This window comes from Pectinophora gossypiella, chromosome 22, assembly GCF_024362695.1.
Source record: "Pectinophora gossypiella chromosome 22, ilPecGoss1.1, whole genome shotgun sequence".
Taxonomy (NCBI): Eukaryota; Metazoa; Arthropoda; class Insecta; order Lepidoptera; family Gelechiidae; genus Pectinophora; species Pectinophora gossypiella.
This window is the reverse complement of record NC_065425.1, coordinates 3,442,025-3,462,129: the sequence shown is the minus strand read 5'-3', so window position 1 is coordinate 3,462,129 and position 20,105 is coordinate 3,442,025. Positions and strand designations below refer to the sequence as shown.

At 39.4% G+C, this 20,105-nt stretch overlaps 1 protein-coding gene across 2 annotated transcripts in view; it reads left to right on the top strand.

Moving 5' to 3' along the window:
• LOC126377003 (cGMP-specific 3',5'-cyclic phosphodiesterase-like) overlaps positions 1-20,105 on the top strand; it is a 171,478-nt gene that overhangs the window by 27,181 nt on the left and 124,192 nt on the right. For both annotated transcript variants that reach the window (XM_050024579.1, XM_050024580.1), the window contains exon 2: positions 4,076-4,119. The gene's annotated coding sequence lies outside the window, so the exon portion shown is untranslated. The remainder of the gene's footprint in view (positions 1-4,075; positions 4,120-20,105) is intronic.

Below are 20,105 nucleotides of genomic sequence, written 5' to 3'. Positions count from 1 at the left end.
ATATTATTTGAATAAAGAGACACTGAACGAAACCGGGCCAAATGAGACTAAAGCCCCAGATTGGTTCTTTTGTAAGAAGTAATCATTTGCATGGGGTAGCAAATATTTTATTTAACCTATCTTGAAAGATAAATCCTATCCAATGACGGCCCAAATTTCAATAGATTAACAGAAGTTGTAAATACAGAATAGGAATTCTATGCCCTTTCCATACAACCATAAAGTTGAAGTTGAATTCCATGAATATCTCGGCCCCGGGTAATGCCTATCTGATGAAAAGAGGAGGTATGCTGCTTTGATAGACCATTGATAAGACAACATCGTACCAATAATCGGTTCTCTGTATTCTGTTGGTTTTTTGACATTTCTTTAAACACGATTGTGAAAACAAAAAGCTCATCTTTGTACTATGTTTTTTTTTTAAATATGGGTAAATAATTTATACTCATTTCAATGATTCTTATTTTAGTAAGTAATCATTACATGGGGCATGTCAGGGGCCTTTGACGGCTCAATCATAACCCTGACGCTAGGGTTGATGAAGCTCGTATTCCACACGATAAGTAGAATGAATCTTATTATGAGTGAAGGGTTTTTCATTTATGGAACGGAATGCAGAAATAGCGGCAGAATTATTATAATAGAGAAAACCTAGGTAGTAAGGATATTCCTATTTCTAGAGAATAAATTATCTGGGTCAGGTTCCAGGTGTATTTCTGTACCGGCTTTAAACGAGATTGGAATCATACGTAGATACATATCTTCCAGTTTATGTTTGAGGAAATTTTTTCCCATTTCCGCTCCAACCGCAGTCACAGATTATGAAAGAAATAGAATATTCTGGCGTGCTTATTATATCATAGCATCACGCTTGTGTTCCTGAAGGGGTAGGCAGAGGTGTATATACTACGGGTGTATAATACATTATATGTATAAATCCTATTAATATACCTATATATACGTACAGGGTGTTAGTGACATCGCAACTAAAACTTTAAGGGATGAATCAGCTCATTATTCTGAGTTAATATCAAGTGGAATTTTCTATCGCAAAACTATAGAATTATTTATAACATAATACATACATAAACTCACGCCTATTTCCCACCGGGGCAGGCAGATACTATGGAATTCCATTTGCTTCGATCCTGACACACTTCTCTTGCTTCCCACATTCATCAATCGTTTCATACACGCTCGCCGTTACTCTTTAGAAATTACGTTTTAGAATAAAATAATGTTTATTTTTTCAAAGGACACAAAATTTGTAACAATCAAATGCCACAAAAACAATTGCTAAGTTTGACTGTGGGAGTAGAGTTCGATGGCTTAATAATAATTAGGTAGGTTAATATCACCCGTTTTGCTCAGCACACCACAAGTCACTACTTGTGGCTTTACTTTTGTGATCATTTCCAATTGACGAAAGCAATTACGCTACATAATCCCTTCACTAAGGAAGCTTTTGAAAATGGGATATTCGTTCGTATAATAAAATGTTCCTGAAATAAAATTTAATTACTCACACAATTTTCAAAAAGTAGGCTATTTGATACTCTTTACGAGGCTATTGAACATCGATGTGTATTATAAAATTTTATGTTACGATTTCATTTTCGTGTTTTGTTGCTGAGCGTGTCCCTTGTATAGCAATAACCGTTTTTATTACGCTTGTCTGCTGGGCTTGGATTAAATGTAATAGTACATTACATTGTTCAACAACTATTAGGTATAGGCGGCGATACGGCTCACCAACTATCGCGTTGGTCTAACAGAAAGCTCGGTAACGTGTACTTAGTTCATCTTGCGATGGGACCTCTGACTACCCCAATTGGGATATAGTTGTGTGTTTGTATGTTTTTTGTTCCGAGGGAAGAAAGTGAGCGATTATCAACGAGGGAGTAATTTGCATCTGATCACAAATGACTTGGAAATCGTATTTTCTCCCGACGGAAAATTCTACTTATATCAACTCAGAATCATGGACTGAATCATCTTTCAAAGTTTTCGTTGCAATGTCACTTCTTCTTCTTATCGTGTATGTTCACTTTACAAGTAATAACCCTGACAACAGGGTTGAAGAGATTGGTAATCCACCTAATAATCCACCTAATAACCCGCCTAATAACCCACCTAATAACCCACCTAATAACCCACCTAATAACCCACCTAATAACCCACCTAATAAGCCACCTAATAACCCACCTAATAACCCACCTAATAACCCACCTAATAACCCACCTAATAACCCACCTAATAACCCACCTAATAACCCACCTAATAACCCACCTAACCCACCTAATGACCCACCTAGTAACCAAGTTCTTCTTATAGTGTGAGTTCGTTCTTATTGTGAGGTGGATTACCAACCACATCAACCCTGGTGTCAGGGTTATTACGATGTCACTAACACCCTGTAGTTATGTCTTTAAAATGCTGTGTCAACCCGTTTAGGGCCAAAAAATATCCTGTTTAGGGTTACTGCCTAGATGTAATCCTAACAATTGTACCTTTAAGTCTGTACTAGTCGTAACCTTTACTAGTGGCGCAGCGGTAAACGCGCTCGGTCTGCGATTGTTGAAGTTAAGCAACTTTCGCAAAAGCCGGTCATAGGATGGGTAACCACAAAAAAAATGTTTTCATCTCGAGCTCCTCCGTGCTTCGGAAGGCACGTTAAGCCGTTGGTCCCGGCTGCATTAGCAGTCGTTAATAACCATCAATCCGCACTGGGCCTGCGTGATGTTTTAAGGCCCGATCTCCCTATCCATCCATAGAGAAGGCCCGTGCCCCAGCAGTGGGGACGTTAATGGGCTGATGATGATGAGGTACATTATATTGCTCATGACCTCTCGTCTTAACCTAAATAAATAACGTACGTGCTTTTGTCTGACTGGTTTAAAATCTCAAACAAAGGCAAGTGAAAAGTCATACGATAGTTGCATTTCTGAAACAAAGGAATTTGATAAGTCCCTTCTCTGTTTGCTTGCTTCTACCTTTGTGATTCCTACTTTAAAATTCTACCTTTGTGTAACAAGACAACTAGACAGTATACAGCAGTTTAACTCTTCTGTTGTGAACATTCAGCAATCAGCACAAAGTAAACCTCTCTCACTCTTATTCCAAGGACAAATTAATTCTGCCATTATTTTCATTTTCCTATCTTCTATCATGTGGGTTGTGAGGTGGATTACCAACCTCATCAACCCTGGTATCAGGGTTACTATTGAGCCGGCAAAAGTCCCTGCCATGGTTCATGTAACGACTACTTACTTACATCAGTAAGTAGTAACCGGGACCAACGGCTTAACGTGCCGATGCACGCATCATCTTACTTTCGTACAATCAGGTGATCAGCGTGTACTCGTAATGTCCTAACCAAACTTGGAATCATGAAGTATTTTTTGTTGTATGACCTCACAGAGAATCAAATCCGGGACCTCCGGATCGTGCATAACGCTCAACCACTGGACTACAGAGGTCATTAATTTCATTTTAAAGATTGTGAATTTCTTTGGACTCTTTTTCTCAAAAAATCACATAATGTCATGGAAATGACCGTAGAGGGTTAAGAGAATTTAGAATTTTATTATAATTCGAATTATGAATGATTACCACACTAACGACCTTCTTAGTCCAGGGGTTGGGCGTTGTGCTCACGATCTGGACGTACCGGGTTCATATCCCGGTGTGGCCATATCACAAAAATCATTTTGTAATGCCTAGTTTGGTTAGGACATTACAGGCTCATCACCTGATTGTCCGAAAGTAAGATGACCCGTGCTTCGGAATGCTCGTTAAGCCGTTGGTCCCGATTACTACTTACCGACGTAAGTATGTAGTCGTTATATGAGTCATGTGAGGGGCCTTTGGCGGCTCAATAGTAACCCTGACACCAGAGTTGATGAGGTTGGTAATCCATCTAACAACCCACACGACGGAAGAAGAAGCAAGAACGTTCATTTCATTTGAGGGTAGAGCACCAATAGAGTAGATACCGTTACACAATGAGGTTTATACTAACATATTATACATCAATGCCGTTACATAACTATAATGCTATCTCTTTATTTCCCAGGTGTAGTCGCGGTCAAACTCGCATCAAGAACAAATCAGCTAGAGGTAAGCATCAATTTCTGACAGATGTTGAAGCAGCATTTATTGACCACAGACTTGAACTAGAACATCACATAACAAATATTTTCTTGCACACACAGGAAATACAAAACAGAAAATAGAACGTAAAGTCAACCAGATTATACACAAGATATTTCTTCTCCTCAGCCATAACACCTAGCGAAATGACGTAAATTCAAAAATGTTACATTGACTTTCCACAAGTTTATCCATGATAATTACGTGGATTAAAATTATTCTGATTTCTGAAATAAATAAATAGTTGGCAACATTGGACAGTTGAATACGTAATACCCAAAGGCTCCTGTTACGATCGATCGCGATCCCCCACAATGCTCTGAAAGCCAGTCGATATAACGTTGATTGAACAACGGCTATGGTGAAAAAGAATTTAGTTTTCGGGCTCTATATGATATTAGATTGCGCTTTGGAATTGTGACATACATATTATATAACCGATTGCGATCGAAAATTCCACTTGATAACCACTTAGAATAATGAGCTGAATCATCCCCCTCATTATTCGTTACGATGTCACTTACACCCTGTACAAGTACGTACAGTCATAAGCAATATAATGTACCCACTTTAGGACTCTGTCGCACTAACATATTTGACATTTAGTGAGACTTACAGTTCAATTTGTCAAAAAAGTTAATGTGACAGGGTACCAAAGTGTATACATATTAATGCTCGTGACCGTACAGGTACAGGTAGCCATAAAAGCACTTATGAGGTATGATTCAGACTATTCTGAGGTGATATCAAGTGGTTCTTTCTTTCGCAAAAGTATGGGATTGCAAATAATTAAAAAAAAACACAAATATTTTCTTGAATTTTGTGAAATTCCACTTGATGTCAACTTAGAATCATCCGCCTCAGTATTCGTTATAAGATTGAAATTGAATTTGAAAGAAAGCATTTTCTTCTTACCCTAACGTACGCTTAAGGAACTCATACATTAAATTGAGTTTACGTTTTATTCTGACGTCAGAAGCAATTAGTATGACTAATGACATACGCCAACATTCAATTGTATAAGGAAATAAAGTCCCTTTGTTTTGCGTGAATCCCTGGAAATGTATGTATGATAGCCTGTATGAACGTACCTATATAATGAACGTACTAGCCTATATTAATTTACACAGGTCTATAATGAATGAAAAAATTCATACAAACTTTTAGCACCCGTTCAGCTATGTATGTATGAAACTATCTCCATATTAAATTTCATCCATATCGGTTCAATAGTTTTAGCGTGAAAATGCAACAGACAGAGTCACTTTCGAATTTTATAATAATTCTTCTCTCGTGCGGGTTGTGAGGTGGAGTACCAACCTCATCAACCCTGCTGTCTGGGTTACTATTGAGCAGCCGAAGGCCCCTGACATGGCTCATCTAACGACTACTCACTTACGTCAGTGAGTAGTAACCGGGACCAACGCCTTAACGTGCCTTCCAAAGCACGGATCATCTTACTTTCGGACAATCAGGTGATCAGCCTGTAATGTCCTAACCAAGCTAGGGACCACAAAGTAATTTTTGTGATATGTTTCCACCGGGAATCGAACCCAGGACCTCCGGATCGTGAGCCCAACGCTCAACCACTGGACCACGGAAGTCGTGAAAATAATTAGTAAGGATGCATACCAAAACCAATCCTCGATTAGGATAAAGTCGTAAACTACTATGTTACTGTTATGTTATGTTATATACCTACCTAAGTAAGGGACTGAAGTGCATGACTAGAGTGCATTGTTCGAGTTTGTTACGGGGACATAGTGACTAAAGAGGAAAGCTTCGAGTGGGTCGTAATGGGTTTACAGGTCCGCTGTGGTACCTACAGTTCGGTTATCGGTATAACGCAGTATGTTCCCTTCATGGTTGGGAATAACCTTAAACCACACCCCGGACACTTCGTACAAAACACTTCGTTTTACACAGACTCTACACATTGACGTTATCGTATACACGCATCTGTGTGTGTGACGTCTGATGCCATAGGATAGAAGACTAAAGGTGGTATTAATAAACTAATCCCAGCTTCGAGACTGCCCTCAAGAGTATGTCAATGTGACAGTTCTCGTATAAAAACAGGGCCTTGAGCATGATCTTGAGGGCAGTCTCAGTTGAGATTAGTTTATTAATACCACCCCAAAGTATGTCCGAAGGGGGATGAGGTAAACCTAGCTCAGACGCTGGTGGGGAGCGAAGAGCCGTTCTATATGTAGTATTATTCCTTATTCTATGCTAATAGGCCTGACTTTTTTTGACGTGACTTATTGTAGATGTACCGAAAATGGCAAGTACTACTTGGCCGGACAAATAGAAATACGGCTGAAGGCTCTCACCCAGTATACCATGAGCAGCCTCACCGTGTAAATGTTCGGCCCGTGCCGCACTATAAGTGGAGGTGTCTCCTGTCGTGGCGTGGTGCTGGCGGTGGTGAAAACTTAAACTCGTTTGTGTACTAATAGTCACTATTTATTGGGATTATTATACTTTTATATATTTGTTACAAAAATATGCGTATCTCGTGACGCTCCGGTAGGGCAGTATTGCCATACAAAAAACTTATGTTACGACTTACAAATAGTATTGTCGATTAATATTTAATGTTTCCAATAGTAAGTACGAGCAATAAGGAAAGTCTGCGCGGGTTTATAAGGTTCCGCACCTGAGTTGAGCTGAGCTGAAGCCAACAGCTGAGTCAGCTATTCAGTAGTAAAACCAAAAAAAACGGAACCCTCATACGATTTATTGTCCGTTCGTCTGTCCGTCTTTCAAGACCCTTTTTCTCGGAAACGCGTCGATATATCAAGTCGAAATGAACATCTACGTAATACATCTGCGATTCCATGAAACTGTTAAAACCAAGCTTCTATATCAACGCAATGAAAAAATACGGCCATGTTTATCCTTTTTTCATACAGGTTAGGACATTGCAGGCTTGAAATACATACTTAAGTAACTGTCTATTAGATTAGACTTATCCCTATGGTATAAAATATCTAAACATTAACAAAAGTGGTCTTCTTCATTGTAGAACTTGAGTGCCGAGGACTTGCTAATAAAACCCAAAAATCACTTTCAAGATTGTATTGGCCAAAACAGGGTAGGCAGAGCGTACAAAAACATGTAGGAGCGTGCGGCGATCGCGAATCGTGCCAGTGTCGGTGCTCGACTGATGACGTTTTTTGTCCCGCGCCCGCGCTGCTTCACTCCCCGCCCCTCCTTCACAAATAGTTTATAACTATAACTAACTACCTACAAAAATAATGATTTAAAACATACAAAATCTAAACGCGTCGCTAACATTCATCTTGTCGTTTCGATGGCATTCAGATTTTTTCAGCCCAGTATTTTGCTACTCGGACAGCATTAACAAAAGTGGTAATACCTACCTACATGTTTCGGAATAGCTGCAATAGATAGATAATAAGGGGACCATTTCGGGTCGTTCCACTTTTCCGACACTTATAAAGGACAATGGATGAAGTGGCAACCCTACCTACTCCGCTATTATTCTATTTCCTTCACAAAAATAACATGTGAAGTGACGGCAGCATAAAATAAATATATTACCTCATTCCACTTAGGTACTTACATGATTTAAGTTACATTATTAAAACACATAATAACGGGTTCTTACCGCGTTTAAATGGGGATATGAGACTCCCGATATTTCGACACTGTTGCAAGTGCCATGATCACGGGATGACTGATGAGATTGGATCTGTTTTGTATGTTGTGTGCAATAAAGTATATTTGATTTGATTTGATTTGATTGGAGTGGAGTAGGTAGATCCATAATTTTCTACGGGCAGACATATCTGTCTACCCTCTTTCTTTGCCGCTTGTTTATGTTTTTGATATCGGAATGTTCGGAACCATCTGAACTCGCACCAAACTCACTACGACAAACCGCACTCACTGTGTCCTCACGTTTTTTCACCACATTAGGCCGTTTCAAGCTTTTTACAACACCTACTACTGGATTCCACATGGTTAAGTTACATTTAAGGCTCCTATCCTTACAGGCATTTTGGTCGATCTATAGACATATAGACATTGTCTGATAGTGTGTGAAGTGCATAAATATTTAATATAGTACCCAAGTACGACTGAGGTTTTATGCTCGCTACTGGAATAATTTTGCGGTTGTTCGTACCAAAGTCTGTAATTCAATACATATTAAATTGTAATTTAATGCCTATGGATAATCGTAATAATTTAAGTATTTATTTCACCGTAAGCGATGTAATTTTGAACTTCAATTGATCGCGCGTGATGACCTGCATGAACGCTCTCATACATTGCCATAATGTTTGATTTTACCGCGCGGCGCCGCTTCATGAGTATGAAAACTGACACTGAAAACTAAAACGAAAACTGACTCATTTGAGTAAATGAGTCATTTCAATTGCCAAAAATTCAATATCATTTAAGTACTTTTCCACTTATGTTAATCTTCTGAATACAGAATACGTAACATAATATAACATAAAGTGACGCCCGTATCTTTAACAGGATAGGCAGAGCAACAAGTCATCAATAAGATAATCCGCAGTCACTTCTGATATTCGTCTTAAGATAGTTAATAATTATGATGAACAGTAGATATATAAAGTATCAACTAGGGAATGCAATCCCGATTCGAGATCGCAAATTTTATTCGAAATCCCGCGGGATTGGAAATAACAAGGAAAAAATGGCTGAAAACGATGAAAACTCCTTGTTTGTATAGTGAGGTTAATCAAAACAAAATATTTTTGAAAGAAAAAACCTTTATTCTTCATTATTACATACTAAATAATAAGTTTTCTTTGGAAATCATCATAATTAAAACAAAAAAGTATAACTCAAGGAGATTCGCCCAATCCCGTCAATCTTGAATCGGGATCTCGTCATATTATGCTTCGGGATTGATCCCGAAAAAATGTCGAGAACTTGCGAGATCAGGATTGCATTTTCTGGTACATTTCTGTTGCATAATTGGGTTGCAATGAATAAGTTGAGCGGGGTACAGTCTGGTGCAGTAAAACGAATGCCTTATGTCGCGTGAATAATGAGTAACCGAGTCTTTCTAACCACAAGTTGTGTGACTCGCACTTTTCAGGAAATATTAAGTTTGTTTTGTCTCATTTTCCTTCCTTATAAAGTTACTCAAATTAAATATTATTAGGGCAAAAATATTATAAGTTCATGGTCAAATTTCCTTACTATAGTTGGGTTGGTAAGCAAGGAAAGAGAGGAAAGGGAAGACCAAGAAGAGCTTACGTGGAACCGATCAAACAGAAGGTGAACGTCGTTAGTTATAAGGAAGTGAAGGAATTTGCCTTTGATAGACAAGAATAGAGAATGCTACACCGACAAATACTCGTATTTGGGTAGGTATATTGTTTCTATATTTACTAGTCACCTATTGGCCCTGATTTGGCGTATAAGAAAATTATGGTATTATAATAAATCATATTAAGTATATGTCAGGTACGAAGCAAATGGAATTCCATAAAATCTGCTTACCCCGGTGTGAAATAGGTTAGTTTATGCATGTAAGTGTGATAAAATAAAATTAGGTGTCTGTAGGAACATCATTACCCACATTTAAAGTTAGTTAAATCCGTTATCTATCTATCTATGCCTCGTCTCTGCAGGGAGTGTTTGCTTATATCCTGCTGTGTATATCTAGAGAAACTTTCAGCCCAAAGACAATAAGATTACGGTTGTGCGAACTCTCTCTAAAGGTGTATAAATTATCGAAGTACTTAAGACCCACTTACCTTAATACGGTTGTAAGTTTTCTTGCTTTATTGCGGGCCCGGGTCGATTCCTGGTCGTGCAAACAACGTCTTTTGTCAAAGGACAATTGTTTAGTTTCCCTGTGCGCACGGTTATGTAGTCCTGTGGCTTGCCTTTCGAGCGGGGAGTGCCGTTTCGACCCCTGACACCGGACTTACAAATATCACGTCTGTATCGCCGAAGGGGTTGGCAGAGATGTATGGTTATCCACACCACGCTAGCTATATTTAAGTCCCATGTGGTGAGCCTATTGCCCACCGAGCACAAATACTCATCATGTCACTAATTTAAGAGCCACGATCTTATCGGAGAGCATTCTCCATGCTTGCTACTTTTTCAAGAAAAAAGTAGGGCAGTGGTTTCTTGTCTTCCGCCCCGCATCACTCTGTCTGACGCGAGTGAGCTGGCGCCCAGAGTAGTCTACTTCAAAGCCGTAATAGGACTCCTGTCCTCCGCCCAAAACCTAAAAACCACGAAATACATATCAAAACCGCGTAACATCAAATACCTGAACATGAATTCAAACTCATAAAGATAATATTTTCGAATGTCAGTTGGAAGCGAACGATTCAAAAATGCGAGCCCTGATGGTCACACTAAAAGTTGGCTAAACCCTAAAAACAATAAAAACAAAAACTAATTTAAGACTAGCATTTTATAACTTTACAATATGTGTACTGTTGGTATACCTATCTAAATAAATAAATAACCCTATGCCTCAGCAGCAAGTATTTCCACTGCTTGCTGGCGTCTTTGGATTTGGAACCATTACGGAACCCTAACCCGCAAGATGTTCTTTGATACATGTTTAATAGACCAGGAAAGGTGAACTCGTCTTGTACTCTTAAAATATTTAGGAAGACATTTATCGGATAAAGTAAAAGCTTATCTGTCTATACACGTCTATCCGGGAATAAAACATACTTCAACATTTTTCTCACAAGTCATACACACCACACATACGTAGTAGCTAAGAAAATAATTGTCTTATTGCCTAAATTCTCGAATGGCGACCACGTGTCGGACGACGCTCAGTGGGTAGACCCGCTACAAGGTGGACCGACGATCTGGTGAAGGTCGCGGGAAGCCGCTGGATGCGGGCAGCGCAGGACCGATCGTCGTGGAGATCCTTAGGGGCGTCGTACGGCTGATAATGATGAATGATGTTGATGATGATTGCCTAAATATAGAACATAAACATCACGGAATATAAGAAAGGAAGAGCCAAGTGAGCGCGAAACGCGCGCCATACAAGTATGAGCAAATAGTTCATACTTCAACTTTACACTCCACTCGTCCGCAAACTTTATGACGCACAGAGCTCCGCGATAGTGTATTAAAAGGCCGTCTTGTTTATTATATATAACCTGCAGGACAAAAAATCAAACATCGACTATCATGCAAGGGGATTACTAACCTCATCAACCCTGGCTGCCAAGGGCCTCTGACATGGCTCATGTAACGACTATGTCATCATCATCATTAGCCCATTAATGTCCCCACTGCCGGGCACGGGCCTTCCCTATGGATAGGGAGATCGGGCCTTAAACCATCACGCGGGCCCAGTGCGGATTGATGGTTATTAACGACTGCTAATGCAGCCGGGACCAACGGTTTAACGTGCCTTCTGAAGCACGAAGGAGCTCGAAATGAAAACTTTTTTTGTGGTCACCCATCCTATGACCGGCCTTTGCGAAAGTTGCTTTACTTCAACAATCGCAGCCCGAGCGCATTTACCGCTGCACCACCGAGCTCCTCGACTATGTACAGTCATGAGTAATGTCATGTACCCACTTTAAAATCCTGTCGCACTATCATATTTGACATTTAATGAGACTTACAGTTTAAATTGTCAAAAAAGTTAATGTGACATGGTATTAAGGTGTATACATATTAGTAGTACTCGATCAGTAAGTAGTAACTGGGACCAACGGTTTAAAATGCCTTCCGAAAGTCCATATTAGTACTCGTGACCGTACACTTACATGAGTAAGTAGTAACTGGGACTAACGGCTTAACGTGCCTTCCGAAAGTCTCAAAGCACGGATCATCTTACTTGTTTCAATTAACTAAGTATGACTCATTTAAAATTATTTTATTTCGTCGTATTTCTGTCGAGTCGTTCGAGGAAAAGTGACGGCAATCTAATAATTGCTAAAAGCAGGAAAAGGATTCTTATCGTTGACCTGTAAGGGAACTTAATTAAAAAAGTGTTGGGAAATTACTTTGAAGTATTAAACCTCTGAAATAAAAAGGCTGTTTGGGTGTTTCTTTTTCTTTCGGGAATTTTACGATGACTCTTTAACCCTTTCACCTTTGGCGCAGAGCGAAATGTCACCCTTAATAAGATTTTTAAATTAGTTACTGTCCTGATTCTTACAGATAGGTAATATAATATACGTTTCAGTGATAATAGATGGCGTAAGTGTAGCCACACCATTCTCTCTCTCTCTCTCTCTCTCTCTCTCTCTCTCTCTCTATTTAAGAGCTGCGCTCTTGTCGGTGGAGTAACCGCCATTCCTCTCTTCTTCCCGCCAAAACCTTCACCTCCCGATACGACACGACCTGCACCTTCTCTTTTATTTGTTTCATAAATGTTATCCTAGGTCTACCCCTTCCACACCATTCAGTCATCGAAATTATTATTTTTGTCACAGATCATCATCATCATCAATTTAAGAGCCACGCTCTTGTCGGTGCAGCATTTTCCATGCTACTTTTTTAGGGAATAATAGGGCAGTGGTTTCTCAATTACCTTCCGCCCCGCAGAATATCATCATAGATAATCTAAACTTAATTTTCACTACCTACTTGAAGTTCTAGAGAACCTACACAAAAAATAATATTATAAACAAGGTTTATGCTTTAGGTTTACTCTGGGTCTGAAACTATTCATAACTTCCTATTCAAATGTTCTTTTCATTACTTATTATTAGAAACTACATATAAAAAAAGTTTTGTGAAGGTTTATTAAACTTAGTAAATACATTTTGTATATTTAATAAAATTATTTAAAGTTTTAGCTCTTGTGGCAGAAATAAAATGAAGCTTCAATTATAAAAAAAAACACTAAATGATTTATTTACGTTTTACACTGAATCCGCTATGCGTACGCCATCTAGGTATCGGATGTGGAAATTCCACTTGATATTAATTCAGGAGGAGCTCGGTGGCGCAGCGGTAAACGCGCTCGGTCTGCGATTGTTGAAGTTAAGCAACTTTCGCAAAGGCCGGTCATAGGATGGGTGACCACAAAAAAAAGTTCATCTCGAGCTCCTCCGTGCTTCGGAAGGCACGTTAAGCCGTTGGTCCCGGCTGCATTAGCAGTCGTTAATAACCACCAATCCGCACTGGGCCCGCGTGGTGGTTTGAGGCCCGATCTCCCTATCTATCCATAGAGAAGGCCCGTGCCCTAGCAGTGGGGACGTTAATGGGTTGGTGATGATTAATTCAGAATCATGGTCTGAATCATCCCCCTCAGTATTCGTTACGATGCCAACAACTCCCTGTATAAAGATTTCAGACGCTTCAGAAACAGAGACTATTTTTAAAGACAAATTATAATGCAAAAGACATTCAATTAACTTTAAAACCATTTCAGTACTGCAGTGGAAGTTTTCATTATAACTACTTTTCCTTTAATAACTTCACAAAGCGTTCGTTATAAGTATTTTAATGTTTAATCTCTGCTTCTAAGTATTTTTAAAGTTCTCAGTACCCGGCCATTACACAGGTTTTTAGCTTGGAAAACAGGATATATAATCTGTTTTGTTTATTCTCTCCTGTGGGATAATTAACCAACCTAATTTACCCTGGTGTCAGGGTTACTTTTCAGCCGCAAAAGGTTCCTCATATGACTAAAACTAATATTTACTTACTAAAGTAGAAAGTAAAGAGTAGCGGGGATCCATTTCTTAACGTAACCTTCGAAGCACGGAATCGTACTTTCGGACAATAAGGTGATACGCCTGCAATATTCTAAGCAAACTAAACCTCACAGAGTGATTGTTGTGATATGTTCCCACCGGGGTTCGAACCCGGGCATTCCGGATCTAACCCAAAGCTCAACCACTAGACCATGGATACCGTACAGTCCAGAGATTACCTATGGTATTTTTCATTGAAGCAGGCAAAGACCGCTATATTCAACGTACACACTTCCTGCACCAACATTTTTGCTTCTACCTCATAACACAAGCTTATGACTATATTGCAATCAGGGCAGTCAGAAGTATATCCATCGTAAGATGAACTAAGTACCCACGCCTCACCGAGCTTTCTGTTAGACCAACGTGATAGGTGATGAGCCGTATCGCCGTCTATAACGGTCGAGCCAACTATTTTGGAAATTGCTCTTAAGATAAATGAATAGCTCATTGAGCCCGGTACCGGAGCTCGAAACGGCGCTTCGCTTAGAAGCAAGCCGATAAAGCAAAGGACACAGTGACTATCTGACTCTTCAAAATTCTTCATACATGCTAGTTTATACCCTGGTATTCTTCTATCGTGTGGGTTGTGAGGTGAATTACCAACCAGGGTTACTATTTAACCGCCATAGGCCCCTGACATGACTCATATAACGACTACGTACTTACATCAGTAAGTAGTAACCGAGACCAACGGCTTGACGTGCCTTCCGAAGCACCGAAGTGATCAGTCTGTAATGTCCTAACCAAACTAGGGACCACAAAGTAATTTTTGTGATATTTCCCCACCGGGAATCGAACCCGGGATATCCGGATCGTGAGCACAACGCTCAACCGGTGGACCACGGAGGCCGTTAATATACCCTGGTATTTATTTTAAACATCCTGAGTTTGGTCGCGGTTATTCGCCAAGGTCTTCCACTTCGGACCCTATCACATTTGCTTCGTAAAACTGACAGCGTTAAAACAATTTAACTCATCCCTTTTGTCGTCATTTTTATCACTGACACTTTATTTGTCACTTGGAACAGAATATATTTAATAACCGCGATATAAAACGAGTTATTACAGTGTGTAAATATCGTAAATAAAGTGTTTATGACTTCATAAGTTCATACTCTTGAAAGGATCGAGGTTTCACGAGGGCGTTAGTGAACTTCTATGTTTTATTACTAGTCTCGCAACGTTTTATATGAACAATATTTACGGTTTCATATACTAAGATTACATTTCATCATCACCAGCCCATTAACGTCCCCACTGCTGGGGCACGGGCCTTCCCTATGGATGGATAGGGACATCGGGCCTTAAACCATCACGCGGGCCCAGTGCGGATTGATGGTTATTAACGACTGCTAATGCAGCCGGGACCAACGTCTTAACGTGCCTTCCGAAGCACGGAGGAGCTCGAGATGAAAACTTTTTTTTTTGTGGTCACCCATCCTATGACCGGCCTTTGCGGAAGTTGCTTAACCTCAACAATCGCTGCGCCACCGAGCTCCTCAAAAGAAGATTACATTATTAACAGAAATTGAGATCATGTCGTTATATGCATGGGCATTTTGACATTGGCTCCGATTCATGCAGACACCTCCTAATTTTACTTTGAGTTATACCTGTCATTTTCTTATCCACCGAAAAGAAAAGGACGGATAATTGACAGCTCTTAATTTTAGGAAGATTGAGTAAATGAATGAATAGCCCGGGTGAATCAAAAATATATCTCGCTGTTATGCAATCTGTTTGACGTGTGCTGTCAATTTAATTCTGTCGGGTTATTAGCCAATGTAAAGTTTTTACAGGGTTGTTTTAGATTTGTGCTTAAAATTGACGTGTCCCATAAATTTTATGCTTGTCTATTACCCGTCCCTTTCCTTTTCGGCGGATAAGAAGATGACAGATATAACTTAAAATAAAATTATATGGTGTCTACAGGAATTAGCGCAAAGTTGTAGTTGTATAAACTCTACCTACCTCGTATGGGGCCTTAGCTAAGCTGTGTTGAGTGGCCCTTTTATCTCAGGACATCCACCACCAACTTATGATCATTTCGACAAACATCTGTCTTGCTTTTTTGTAATTGTTTAGTGGAAATTTGTAGTCTTTTTTTGTGTGTGTCGCTATTTTATAATAAACTTATTCTATTCTATTCTAGTTGCTTAATTATGACAAAAAAAATCTAACAGCCATGTTCTAAAAGAACCTTCCTCGACCCCGTCGTTAGTTAAGGAACCCTTAAGACGTTTACTGTGTTACAGAAAATTAGATATCAGCCCCTCACGTGCAATGTTTTCCGATAAACAAATTGGAATTTATGTACATAGACACACTTTCGCAAGAAAAATGTGCCCCACATATGGCACATACACGTATGATTTTCAAATTTACTGGCTCATATTAGGTTCATACACAGTGAACGTTTAAGTAAGACTCCGAACTCAGCTCAAAATCGTTATTCTTACGCTCAACCATACTCCTTCGCTTTTTTTGTTCGCTTTACGTTGTTCGCCTCAACCTTATCTTGAGTTTACTCCGATGAGGTTTAGTGAAGTCATGACGTCATTATTTTCGTTTCATTTCGTTGAAAATATAATATGCTCGACTCCGGTGAGTAAATCCCCAAGTCGAGGACGTAAACGCCATCTTAAAATACCAAAATCCTCACCTAAGGCCACATCGAGTGGAGGAAGTGTCTAGTAAACATCTATTACTATATTACGGTTGAAAGTCTATGATCTTCTTATCGTGTGGGTTGTGAGGTGGATTACCTGGTGTCAGGGTTACTATTGAGCCGCCAAAGGCTCCTGTCATCGCTCATGTAACGACTTCTAACTTATATCGGTAAGTAGTAACCGAGGGTCTGTCCATTAGGCACCCATTCCAATACGCCCCCGTCCAGCACGCTCCCATATTTGAAGCACGGGTCATCTTACTTTTTGGACAATCAGGCGATCAGCCTGTAATGTCCTATAACCAAACTAGGGATCACAAAGTGATTTTCGTGATGTGTCCCCGCCGGGATTTGAAGCTGGGATCTCCGGATCGTGAGCCCAACGGTCTAACCATTGGGCCACGGAGGCGGTTATGATTACAGTGATGAAACATACATACATAAACTCACGTCTATGTCCTACCGGGGTAAGCTGAGAGTATGGAATTCCATTTGCTTCGATCGTGACACACTTCTCTTGCTTCTTACACATTCATCAGTCGTTTTATACACGCTTATTATAAGATTTCACAGTACCTAAATGATAAGTATGACTGGTTATTTTATTAAATAACTTGTCATGTATACCTACATTGATTAAATTTTGTGTTGCTGTTGCAGTTTCTCGTCATTTCTTCTCCTTTTTTAATCTACGTCATTACGCAAGGTGTTAATGGTGTTATAGCCATAATACCTATTACCATAATGACGTAGATTCAAAAATGTTAAATTGACCTTCAATAAGTTTATTTATGATGCGAACAGCGGAGGATTGGCTTGGCCTGCTGTCGTCTGTTTTTTCTACTCGTTATAATCTAGGAATCTTCAGGGTTAGAGTGTATAGGCATTTGTTAAGTAAGTGTGATCCATCCTAAACCACATCGTCAGTTAACATCAGGTAAGATTGGGGTCGAACGCAAGCCTATATTATTTAACAAAAAAAAAATAGTTACGTTCAATAAATGATTCTGAAGAGCTTACATGTAACAGATTAAAGAGAAGGCGAACGTCGTGTCTTATAAGGAGGTTCAGAAATTGGTCTTTGATAGACAAGAATGGAGAATGCTACACCGACAAGAGCGTGGCTTTTAAATTAGTGATGAAATGATTCTGATTTCTCGCACGCCGGTGCAGTGCTACAATGCACGTATAATAAAGTAACCAGTTTTTAAAATGTAGTAGCAACATGGTACATTTAATAATATGGCAATAAATACAGCAGGTAATCTGGTGGTTACGTAACATACACCTTTATGTAGCTACGTGAGTCACAAGCAGGCATACAAACTTGATTGAATGTGTGTCAATGTGATTTCTGATTTTAAAGCGATTCTCACACGATACAGCGTCGACGCGGTTGACGGTGAAGCGGTTGGCGAGGTCGCGTTGACTTGTATGTAGTCAGGTGATTCCCAACACCGTGTGGGTCAGAATATTGGACTAATTGTTGCAGATGTGAATATGTCTTACGTGGAATGGCGTGCCGGGGTGGGGGGGGGATAGTTATGGAGCATCCACCATACTGCTCCACTGCAGGTTGTTGATTATTTTTACGGCTAGTAGCCGGGACCAACGGCTTAACTTGCCCGATATATTAATTTTCCAGATCTTCTTCTTCTATCGTGTGGGTTTTGAGGCGAATTACTAACCTCATCAACCCTGGTGTCAGGGTTACTATTGAGCCGCCAAAGGCCCCTGACATGACTCATTTATAACGACTACGTACTTACACAGTAAGTAGTAACCGGGACCAACGGCTTAACGTGCCTTCCGAAGCACGGATCGTCTTACTTTCGGACAATCAGGTGATCAGCCTGTAATGTCCTAACCAAACTAGGGACCACAAAGTAATTTCCAGATAATTTTCAGACAACAGAACTACTGGGTTAAGCGGCTCCCACTACTTCTGATGGATAAAAATACCACATTGAAACAATTCATCTAAAACGCAATATTGCAATTTGACATTTGCGCATGTTTTAAAACTAAGTACGCAATGTCAAAAAACATCGAATAACAATTATTAGTTTCTGAGATTCATTGCTCCGATGTGGCCCTTTTAACACCCCCTGTTGTAATTTCCATTTGTTTGTGGAATAATTCATCATCTCCCTGGCGTTATCCCGTTTCCACAGGGTCCGCTTACCTAACCTGAAGATTTGACAGGTCCAGCTTTTTACAGAAGCGACTGCCTGTTTGACCTTCCAACCCGCGAAGGAAAAACCAGCCCAATACAGGTCACATACTTCCGCAATGCATTTCTTGGGTATAACCCACATACCTAAAATATCCTCGCGATATTTTCCGTGTCAGACAATAAAATATTATGCATCTAATCAAAAGTCACTGCACGTTGGAAGTGATCTGTTTAATAAAACTGATTAAAAGCCTGCGAGATTAATGAGAAAATTCTTTAATGGCTTGTTAAATTACAATACGCATAGTTGACATATTAATAAAACGCTCTCAGAAAACGGTATGGGGTCATTCTGCATTATTCTGCACCATGGTGTCATAGTTTCTATTACTTATAATTAAGTAAGCACCTAGGTGAATGGTAAAGATTTGTTTTGTGTAAGTAAGTTATTTAAATGTAATAATGAGAAAGCGTGGCGTATTCCGAAGAAGAAGGCATCGTGACAAACCTGTTTAGAACACATAATAACGGGTTCTTACCGCGTTTAAATGGGGATATGAGACTCCCGATATTTCGACACCGTTGCAAGTGCCATGATCACGGATATATGGATCTACCTACTCCACTCCAATCTCATCAGTCATCCCATGATCATGGCACTTGCAACAGTGTCGAAATATCGGGAGTCTCATATCCCCATTTAAACGCGGTAAGAACCCGTTATTATGTGTTTTAATTATGATAATAACCGCGTAAACTTAAAACAATGTATAAACCTGTTTAGGTTTAGCGATGTTCGTAAAACAATCTATGTGTAATTTATGAAGTGTTATAAATGTCTGCTTTATTTGAAAATGTTAGATTGTTGTTCTTAGAAATTATTTAGATATGATTTATACTGTATTACTAACAAAAGGTGTACAATCCAAGCTAAATATTAATTCTGACATTGGTCAATCTAGTGGCCTAGTTTTTTAATTATTTATTTGTATAATAATAAAATTTGTCACATATACAATTTAACAATAAAATTATTAAAGAAAACTTAGTCCATAAATAGTGTTATAAATAAAAAAAGTTACTATTGAGCCTCCAAACGCTCTTTGACATGTGAGCTAAGGCTCATGTACCGACTACATAATTAATAATTAATAAGTAAATAGTAACCTGGACCGCCTGCTTACTCTACCTTTTAAATTACTCATATTTTTGAGCCACGTGCAATCCGGAGTAAAATGAGCATAAGTCTTCGCCAGCAGAGCCTATTCCCGGACACAAATCATAGAATGTTTTAAGTTTACGCGGTTATTATCATAATTAAAAAATAAAATAACGGGTTCTTACCGCGTTTAAATCAGGGATATGAAACTCCCGATATTTCGACACCCACTGATTT